Genomic DNA, 11353 nt, shown 5'->3' with positions numbered 1-11353 from the left:
TTTCACAGGCAATTTTTGTTACCTGCTTTTTTTTTTTTTTTATTCTGTGGGTCACACTTTCTTGTTTCTTTGCATGTCTCACTTTTTTTTTTTCTTAAAAGATGATCATTTTAGATAATGCATTGTAGTGACTCTACATCCTGCCCTTCTCTCTCCATATACGCCATTCCTGGTTAAAGCTGCTTGCTCTGTTGGCTTATTTGTTTAGGGATTTTGCTGGATTATTTTATGAAGTGTATTTCCCCATAGTGTGAAGCCTCTGATATTACTCCTCAGAGGCCACAACCTTAGTCTTAAGCATGTACAGATATCTTGGAATCACAGCGGCTTTGACAGGTGTCTCTTTGACTTTCTTTTTGCTAAACCATCTGTTTCAGTTGGCATCATACCCAGATATTAAGCTCCACTAATTACTGGCTGATTGCTTTATTGTTTTTGACAATGCCTTGAGGTAAATAGTACTTCACAGTCTGATCCAATTAAATTTGAGTTCCTTTTCAGGAGTGGTTTTTGAGGCTAGCTTTTGAGGTTTGTTCTGACACCTGAAGAATTCTTCTTAGCTATTTGTCTCATTTTCCCCCCTCTGGTAAACTAGCTGGACTATAGTTCAGCTTTTTGTTCTCATGGAACTACCAGCATTATCTTTAATGTTTACCACAAAATCTCCATTGGGTTTGAGAGTGCCCATATGCTTGAACGTCCCCACTGGTCCTGTCCTAAATAAAGTTAGATTTTTGTGGGGAGGGTTTCAGAGCTCTCTGTTCTTAGGGTCTGCTTCTCCCCGGGACAAAATCTTTGACATACTGCTCCAGAGATGGGGGCAGGGACAGTAGCTTGCTTGTCTCAGAGTGACACCCTTGCCTTATAAAACAGGGCTCTCAGTGTTGGCAATTCTCTCGTCTTCTTGGTTCCTAGCATGGAACCTGTGACCTACCAGTGAACTGGGGCAAGCTCAATTGGAGCCCCTGTAATCTTGACCTGCATTGCTCAAGTTAGAGCCCCTCCTATGAGTGAGGACTGGATAGAGGAAGGAAGCCTCCATTCTCTCAGGGGCACTCACCTGGAATTCAGTCTGTGCAAGTGGGGCCTGAGGAATGCTGGTGACTTGCCCCTCTTTGGGAGCCACTGTATTCCTTGACCCAGAGGTAAAGGGAGAGCAGAGCCCTGTTTTCTTGGCCATACCCAGAGTGGAGCTTCTTTTGAGTGAGCTGGAGGAGGGAGGAGAGAGGGAGTGGGTCATGGCTCAGAGCCACAGGTTCTCACTGTTCTTATCAGGTACAATTTCTAGAAAGTTTGAATGCTTAAAAACAACAACAACAAACTTTCACTAGATATGAGTGTTTTGTTGGGGAACAGGTCTGCAGAACTTCTCCTCCAGCCATTCTGGAAGTGAGTCTCTACTTGCTGGTTTCTTTTCTTTCTTTTTAAATTTCCTTCCTACTTTTTTTTTTCTTTCTGTGTGTAGTTTTTATTTTGTTTTGTTAACCTATAACAGAAAACGTCAGATGTCAGGATTGATCTTAGAATGTATAGTGCTATTACTAGGTAAACTAGCTAATGTTAAAGACATTCCTATCAACTCAATGATCAGAATTAATAAATTTTTATATTTTATTTTAGAGAGAGAGAGTCTCACTCTGTTGCCCCAGGCTAGAGTGCTGTGCTCACAGCAACCTCAGTCTCCTGAACTCAAGTGATCCTCTTGCCTCAGCCTCCCAAGTAGCTGAGATTACAGGTACCTACCACCACTCCCGGCTAATTTTTCTATTTTTAGTAGAGATGGGGTCTTGCTCTTGCTCAGGCAATCCACCTTCCTCAATCTCCCAGAATGCTAGGATTACTGGTATGAGCCACCACGCCTGGCTAGAAATAATACATTTTTAAAGCATAGTGAACAGCTTTTTCGGTAAGGCTGAAGGTTCAAAATAAAAAGTTTCAAAGCAAATACTTTCCCTGGCTTCTCTTTGTAACAATTTATTATCTACTGAGCTATTAACCCTTTTTCTTTAAGATTATTTTCCCAAATGCTAAACGATTTGCTATTTTACCTTTCCTTTTGTTGACATTTAAAATCTTTTGTCTTTTACTAGTTCCAAAAGCTTTAAAACAATGTTTACATTATTTAAAAAATTAAGATTAAAAACAATGGCAAGGATAAAAATGATTGCTGTTTTAAATATTGTGGCAGTTGCTATAAAGGGGTTTGTCCAATTCTCAAAACCAGTTTGTCTTAATGGTGTTAGGAGGAAAGGTTTAAGATTCGCCTTCTTACTGCGATAAAAATAAAAGCTACTCAGATGGGTTTCTGGAAATATTAAAAGTGCAATGCAAAAGTTTCTTCACCTAATCAACATCTCTGGACATCAGACTTCCCAAAATAATCCTGCTCCAGACCACAGGCACATCTTCCCACTAGATTGCTGGGGTAAGGTACAGGCAAAGGGAAGCAAGGTCATACTAATTTTTAGTGGGAGTGGGCCCCCCAACCTGGCAAAAGAACCCATCAGCTTCCCTTTAAGGGAGTAATGCCACAGACCACAGCAAATAATAGAGGACATTCTGTGAACTTCCTCCAAAGCCAAAACACATGTGGAAGGGACAGAAGGCTGATCTGCTTACCACCTGGGGTCATTTGGCTGGAAAAGAAGAAAAAGAATGGGAGAGTTTGGGGGTTCTCCCAGGTGGAAATAGGACTAGCTCTTTCAGAGGCAGGTGGAGAAAGGAAACAGAGACCACGTCTGTGGACTCACTTATTTTCCCACTTCCCCACTCCCCCTCTTCTTTTTAGGAACACAGTAGCAAGTGGCAGGGTCAGCGGGGGAACGAGGAGAAAGCAGATGTCTCCTCTGCTTGCATTCCGGGGTGTTCCACTGTCCTTTGTTAACCTACTGCCTTTGACAGCCACGTCTGTGGGCAGCTGGGGTGCAGGGGCTCCTCTCAGTAGCTGATGGCTGTGGAGTATCAGGAAGGTATGAAAGCCACGTCTGGGATCCCAGCCGCTGCTCCTGCGGATACTTTGGAGATCAGCGAGGTGGGTAGTGCACGCATCTCAGTAAGGTCTCCTGAAGTGGGTTAGGACAGGAATATTAGTTAATTGCAAGCCCCCACCATCCCGTCGCAGTTAAGGCCAGTCGCAGTTAAGGCCAGTGATAGGATAGCCCCGTGTTGCTAGAAACATTCATTCTCTCTATGTTTAAGTTGGTTAGAGATGGTTCTGTTATTTCAACCAAAGACAAGAGGAGATGAATCTGCTGATAATTCAGTGATTCAACAATTGGGTGCTACTTTCATTGCCATCAAGGAACATGTTTGTAGTTTTTGGCCGATGCCCTTTCTGGCAAACCGTTGCTTGCGCTTGGGATTCAGAAATGAATTGAGCTCACGAGTTCCAGACCAGCCTGAGCAAAAGCTAGAACCCCGTCTCTAGTAAAAAATAGAAAAACTGAGGCAAGAGGATCGCTTGAATCAGAGTTGGAGGTTGTTGTGAGCTATGATGCCCTGGCACTCTACCCAGGGTGACAGCTTGAGACGCTGTCTCAAAAGAGAGAGAGAGAGAAATGAAGCGCCAGGGGGCTTTCGGCGACCCAGGAGATTTGGGAAGAGAGGAAGGCAGAAGGCGAGGAAGAAAGAAGAGAGAGAAATAAACTTGTGAATGCCCGGGTGCTTTGCAGAAGACACGTCCCGCACTAAGGCAGGCATGTGGCCATTCTGCCTTTGCCCTCCCATCCCTCCTTGGCCTCCCCAGCGCACCTGTCTGGACTCAGAGCACAAAGAGCAGCAACATCAGCACTTGGGCTCCGCGGCGAACTGCAGTTGAGGGGCGCAGCGGCGCCACCTAGCGTCGGTACTCTGGGGAAGCGCACAGTTGTCTCCAGGAGGGAAGGGGAGGCCGCAAACAATGAATGTGTCCTGGGTGCCTAGGTAGCCTGGTAAACCAAGGGAGCTGAAAGTAAAATAAGGGTAGGAACAGACTGAGCCCCATTTTCTTCTTTGTATTTGGCATATACCCTTGAATTTATATGCGTTCTTATAAAATACGAATCGTTATCTAGTATGTATAGTATTTAGTATTTACAAATGTAAATACTGTATAAAGCTACAGATTTTGAAATAGTGTTTCTTTTTTTATCTTTCCATCTACATGGCTTTCATTATTTTTAGTAAAATAGTAATCGATGCGTTACTTAGATGCTGAATTTTGTTATTATGATCCAACTCTTGAATGAGGAAAGTTGAGAGTGAAATACCCCTATGACAATGTCTGTTTATGCCTTATCCCTTGGAAATAGTTTACAGATAAAGACATCAGAAATCTGAAAGAGTGGGCAGTGCCTATGGCTCAGTGAGCAGGGCGCCAGCCCCATATGCCGAGGGTGGCGGGTTCAAACCCAGCCCCGGCCAAACTGCAACAACAACAAAAAAATAGCCGGGCACAGCTGCTCGGGAGGCTGAGGCAAGAGAATCGCTTAAGCCCAAGAGCTGAAGATTGCTGTGAGTCCTGTGATGTCATGGCACTCTACAAGGGCAGTAAAGTGAGACTCTGTCTCTACAAAAAAAAAAAAAAAAAAAAGAAAGAAGAGTTTCACTGGTCTTTGCTTGGGAATTCATATATTTATTTTTAGAAAAAATTTTCAGTTTTGAAATAATCATAAACTCACAAGGTAGCAAAGAGAGTCCAGAGTCCTGGGGGCCCTTCACCCTCATACCTCCAATAGTGAAATCTTACAATGGACCCAATGTTTTTGTCCCCCTCCCCAATTCATATATTGACATCTTAATTTCCAAGGTGATGGCATTAGGAGGTGGGTTCTTTTGGAGGTGGTTGGGTGGCAGAGCCCTCATGGATGGGATTAGTGATGTTATTAAGGAGACCCCAGAGAGATCCCTTGTCCCTTTTGCCTTGTAGGGACACAGTGAGAAGATGACTAGTCTATGAACCAGGAAGTGAGCCCTCCCCAGACACTAAGTCTTTTAGTGCCTTGATCTTGGACTTCCAGCCTACGGAACTATGAGAAATAAATTTCTATTGTTAATCCAGCCTATAGCATTTTGTTATAGCAGCTGGAATGGACTGAGGCACATCTCACATAACTGGTGCTAGTGCATGATGTCAAAACCAGAAAATTGACACCAGTACACTATTGTTAACTAGAGTACAGAAATAACTCAATTTTTTTTTCTTTTTGAGACAGTCTCACTCTGTTGTCCAGGCTAGAGTGCTGTGGCCTTAGTCTACCTCACAGCAACTTCAAACTGTGGGCTTAAGCGATTCTTCTGCCTCAGCCTCCCAAGTAGCTGGGACTGTAGGCGATTGCCACCACACCTGGCTAATTTTTCTGTTTTTGGTAGACTCAGTCTGGTCTTGAACTCCTGAGCTCAAGAAATCCTCCTGCCTCAGCCTCCCAGAATGCTAGGCATGAGCCACCATGCTCGGCCTCATTCAGTTGTTATCATTTTTAAACCTGCATAGTTCTGTGCAGTTTTGTCTCAGGTATAGATTTGTGTACCCCACCAACCCAATCGAGATACAGAATCACTGTCTCACCACAAAAGAACTCCCGCCTGCTGCCTCTTTTTATTCATATCTACCCTGTCCCTTTAGACCCATTGCATGAAAACCATTAACCTCCTCTTCATGTCAGTTGTTTTCTCATTCTGAGAACACTTTGAATGAAATCACCTTGAATGCAACATTTTGAGATTACCCTTCCCACCAAGAATATCCTTAGTGACGTCCATCCAGGTTGTTGCACGTTTGTCCTTTTTCTCATGAGTTGTCTTTGATTGTGTGAGCATTTATTCAACCATTTATTCACTGGGGGACATCTGGGTTGTTTCTCTTAATAGTTTGATACTATTTGTAAGGCTACTATGAACATTAGTGTACAGGATTTTGCATGAACATAAGTTTTCAATTCTCTGGGATAAATAAATGCCCAAAAGTGTGATCACAGGGTGTATGGTGAGTGAATGTTTAGTTTTATAAGAAACCACCAAACTATTTTCCATTTACATCAGCAATATATGAGAGATCCAGTTTCTCTGCATTGTCACCAGAGTCTGATATTACCACTATCTTTAAATTTAACTCTTATAATTGGTATGTGATGTCATCTCACTGTGGCTCTTTAATTTGGATTTCTCTATTGGCGTGTGTGTGTGTGTGTGTGTGTGTGTGGTTAACTCATGGCTCCAGCTGTAAGCTCTGTAGGGGTCTGTCTCAGCTTTCAAACCAAGGTCATGTTCTTCTCTGGGATGTTTCTAGGCAATGACTGAGCAGAATGAAGGTACAAGGGCCAGATCATCTCTATTCTCTGTGGACTCCCTCAGGCCATCTCTGCCCTGGAGCTACCCTTTGGGCTGGCAGAGACTTCATCTCAGCATCTCGAGTCTGCTTCCTAAAGCCTCACCGGGTGTAGCGTGTGTCTTCGTATTTCATGGTGTACAATCTGTACATTTGACTCAGCAGTTCCCCCAGGGATGGATCCTGAGTCCGCCTCCAACTCCCACTCTCACGACAAATGCTGTGATGAGCATTCTTGTTCTCATCTCCTCACAGTCCTGGGTGAGAATTTCTTCCAATTATGTATACCCTCACTAGCAAGGAGGTGGATTAAATAATTCTCCAAAGTTTTTGAGGAGTCTGAAAAGCAAGACATTGGATTTAAGGCAACTTCCAGTCTCCTTTTTGGGGGGTCTTGTTTCTTGGATTGTCAACTGCAAGTATCTTTATCCAGGCAGACCATGGGTGGGAGGTCAGTGTCAGCAGGCGAGGTACTTGATGTTCTTAGAGAGCCTCTGTGCTGCCTGTCTACAGCCCATGTCTGGAATGGCCTTCTCCTGCCCTCAAACTCTACCTCCTTTTTACAGTTTTCTGTGACTGACTTCCTTTGAATTAATGAGGAGTGCCTTTCTCTACTATTCTTTAATGATTCCTTTACATGACTTTTTCTTACAGGAATACAAGCTTCCAGAAACCAGAGACTGTCATTCATCTTTGTATCTCTAAAACCTAGAATAGGATCTAACATGCGCACATGTAGCAGATGCTTGTTGCGTGAGTGATAGAACTGAGGATGGGATTCGTCACCCACATGTAAGTTGGAAATACTCACTTGTTCAAGCATTCTAATCGAGTGAATAAATGACACTGTGAAAGAAAACCGTGCTTAGGGCTGGGTTGTCCCGATGTTCCGGTGGAGGTAGTATTTGCTAATAACATTTGATAACAAGCTTGATGTCTTTCAGACATGACAGTACAGGACATACATTTGCCACCCTCTTCTTCTATAACCACAGCAGAGATGGCTAGTTAATTACAGCGCTGTTATTTACTCAGCCTGCTTGTGAATTCAGAACCTTTTGCAATGCAGCCCAGACCAGGCAGCTTAATGATCAGAATTGATGCAGGAGATTAAAACTGTTTTCCATTAAAAGTATACTCTGAGGCTGGGTGGTGGCTCATGCCTATAATCCCAGCCCTGTGGGAGGCTGAGGCAGGTGGATTGCTGAGCTTGTGAGTTCCAGACCAGCCTGAGTTTAGAGCAAGACCCCGTCTCTAAAAATAGCTGGGCATTGTGGCAGACACCTGTACTCCCAGACGTTTGGGAGGCTGAAGGAAGAGGATTGCTTGAGCCCAAGAGTTTGAGGTTGTGAGCTACGATGTCACGGTACTCAACCAGGGGTGACAAAGTGAGACTCTGTCTAAAAAAAAAAAAGATATTCTGTTTTGTTGTAAATGTGGATATTGTGGACTAGAGGAGAAAAATTTTACTTTGAGAGCAGAAAATAAGGAGTTTCTAAAGTGGCATGTAAACCAGAGACACTGTTCCAAGATGTCAAGAATTTGAGGGGCTGGAATCAAACAAATGCAACCGTTGAAAAATGGTGCAGCTTTAGCAGTTGTAGAGTTTGCTTATTATAAAGGAAGTGAGTCATGGTGAGTTGTCTAATTGTTTGATAGCCCTCCTATTGATATGTGGGGTCTATGTCTTCTTCCCTTCAACTCAAGTACAATAATGACTGTACTGACCAATACAGGATGGCAAACAAAGGCATGTGACTTCTGAGGCTAGGTCATAAAAGGCATACTGTTTCCTTCCTGTTTGTTAAGATACTCATTCCTGAAGCCCCGAGTCTCCATGTAAAAGTTTGATTACTCTGAGATGGCCATGCTGGGAGGAAGCCCAAACCACACCGGGAGTCCCTGTGTAGGTGTTCGGTCTGTAGTCCTAGTTGAGCATAGCCTTTGACTCATCTTCCTCCAAGTGTCAGACATATAGGGGAAAAAGCTTCCGGATGATTCCTGCCTCCAGGATGCTATCCAAGCTACTATCAGCTTTTGAGTCCTCCCAGCTGAGGCCCCAGAAATCATGGAGCAGAGAGAAAACATCTCCAATGTGTCCTGCCTGATTCCTTGTCCCATTGAATTCATGACCATAATAAAATATTTGTTATTTTATGCTACTAAGTTGGGGTGGATTGTTACATAGCAATGGACACTTGTAACATGGAACTAACTCTCAGGCAGTGGTGGGTACTGTGAGTTTTGGAAACCAATTCAATTTGGTTTGAATTCAACTGGATGCCCCAGTAAATAAGCATGAGGGTTTGGTAAGCATTCTTTTAACTTCCTGGCCACATCCTTGGATCAGAGATGTACAAGTGCAATGTTTTCATTTGATACCAGATTTCTCCTGGTTTCAGCCAGTAGAAATTCCAGGCTACGGGATGTGGACCTTGAAGTGGCCTCAGGACAGGGAATCAATGCAGTTCAGAAGAGCAGGTGAAGTTGTGCACAATTTGTATGGTCACAGATTATGCATTTCTCCCACTAACTGGAGGAGGCAAAGTAAATAAGGGGAGAGATTTATGAGACAATTAGTGTATACGCTCTGAGAAACAGCTCTCAGTTGGCCAAGAGTTTAGGATCAGTCTTTCAGGAAGCAACAGTTGAGAAACATGTTTAAGCAACTATGTCTTTTCAGTAAAAATGTTTACTGCCCAGATAACTAAGGGTTAAGTGTATAACTGCTCTAATTTGCATAAGTTTGAATTTAGTGGCAAATGAATATTTACTACAACTGGCATTTGATTTAATAAATACATGCTTCCTCTTTGGAAGCAGAAGGTGCCTCCATAAGATTACAGGCCATCTTGCTGTATCACATTAGAAACAAAGCCTGGGAAATAGACTGGGGATCTGGGGATGTGGCTGAGGCAGGATGGGGGAGCAGATGGCCAGACTCTAGCCTGCAGCTAATGCTCTGCTGTCACCATCTTACAATTCTTAATAATTTAGGAACAAATTCCCACAAGTTATGTCACTGGTTCTGGTGGGCAGGAGTCTGCACCGGGGCTTGGACATTTGCTGAGGTCTGCTCAGACATTAATAGGGACATGTGGTTGGTATTGGAGGGAGCTTAGTCAAGAGGAAGGGTTTAAGGATCCATAAAAGCAGAGAGGCCTGGTGATGTGGGGTTTGGTCCACTGGGCTGCTGGGAGGTTTAGGGACCCAGCACAGTCTTGATGAGACAACTCAGAGCCCCAGGGTTCCTTGGTTAACACTGCTCATACTGGTTCCCCCCACAAATGGAGACCTTGTCCTGTTTACGCCACCTTTGGTTTGTATGAATGCTGAGAAGTCACTCTCAGGGAAGGTCCTGTAGCTTGACTCGGGGCATCTTGGGGCATCTGAATTTTCACAGCTTCAGTCAGGCTGACTGTGAGGAGTCATGAGCTGCCTGTCTTCTGGGCTTCCTTCTCTTGGGTCATGGTTGGAGGCCTGCGTGGGACACCTGCTGTTCTCAGCTCCCCCACCTGGAGGACCAGAAAACAGGGACAGTCCCCTGCTGCCCAAGTGTGCATGTGCTCAGGGAGCATTCTCCCTCCTGGGCAAAGCTGGCCTCTGAGCCTTGGGATTCTGTGCTGCACACAGAGGCCCAGCTGTGCCTGGGGTCACTTGCAGTCTAGGGTGAGACCACACTTCTGGTGTCCATAAAGGAGACAGCAGACAACTGCCAGAGGCAGTCCACACCCTGTGGGCCCAGGCTTCTTTGTGCTGTCCTGCTGGGGTCTCTCCCCTGTGGCTGTGGACCTGGTCCTTGTCCTTGTATACTCCCGCCAGTTCTATTCTGCTCAGAGGGAGAGGCAGGGTGGGAGCAAGGCTGAGAAAGTGAGACCTGTGAGTGACAGGGCCTGTAGGGAGGGGAGAAGGGACCCTGGGTTCTGGGGGCTACTTGCCCAGGGCTGAAGCTCAGTTCTCTTGCCATCTTGTGAAAGGTGAGTAGTGTTGGAAGACATCACGGATTAGGCACCCAGCAGGGTCTTTTTTTTTTTTGAGACAGAGTCTCACTATGTCACCCTGGGTAGAGTGCTGTGGCATCACAGCTCACAGCAACCTCAAACTCTTGGCTTAAGGTATTCTCTTGCTCAGTCTCCCAAGTAGCTGAGAGTATGGGCACCTGCCAAATGCCTGGCTATTTTTTTGTTGCAGTTGTCATTGTTGTTTAGCTGGCCCAGGCTGCGTTTGAACCCGCTGGCCTGTGTATGTGGCCGGTGCCCTACCCACTGAGCTACGAGTGCCACCCTCCCAACAGAGTCTTGATAAGACAACTCAGAGCCCCAGGGTTTCTTGGTTAACAAACTCTGCTCATACTGGGATCCCTCTACTAATGGAGACCTTGTCCTAGTAGCCACGGAAATGGCCAGAATCATATTTGAGGTGAGGGACCAAAGCTCAACAGGACAGAGGAAAGGAGGAAGTAAAGGGGATGTGGGATCGTACTGTGACTTGTACTTCCTGGGCGCTCAGCCACTTGTCACTCAGCGAGAACTGCTGAGTGCTGCTGAACACACAGCACAGACACACAGCAAAGAAGCACATGCAGAGGAAGGGGGTGGTCTCCAAGCTACCGCCAGTGTAGTGGGTGGCAGTCATGTGCCCATAACTCAGTGTGGATCAGGAGCCACTTGTCCTCTGGTTGCTGACTCTGCACCTTCTTCAAAACATTCATCTCAGCCAAGCATGCCCTTCTTTCTGTCTCTCTGGGGAAAGTGAAAGGTTGGGATATTTTCTTGACTGGTTGAAGATCCAGGACCCAGCCTTTTTTCCTCTTCGACTGTGCTGGCCCTAGACTTTTGTGACCAACTCCCCTGTTCATGGCTTCCTGTCAATGGATCTAGGTTCTGGAACTTTCAGGTGGGAGAGCCCCTGTGCACTGCCTGCTTTCCTCTGTCAGCATCCCCCTGGGACTGGGAAACTCGATATCCCTGCATGCCTATCTATCCTAATGCCTATGGCTGCTACAAGTAATTACAACAGACTTAGTGTCTTCAAATAGCACAGATTTAT

Source organism: Nycticebus coucang, chromosome 11, assembly GCF_027406575.1.
Source record: "Nycticebus coucang isolate mNycCou1 chromosome 11, mNycCou1.pri, whole genome shotgun sequence".
Lineage (NCBI taxonomy): Eukaryota > Metazoa > Chordata > Mammalia > Primates > Lorisidae > Nycticebus > Nycticebus coucang.
This window is presented reverse-complemented; position numbering follows the sequence as displayed.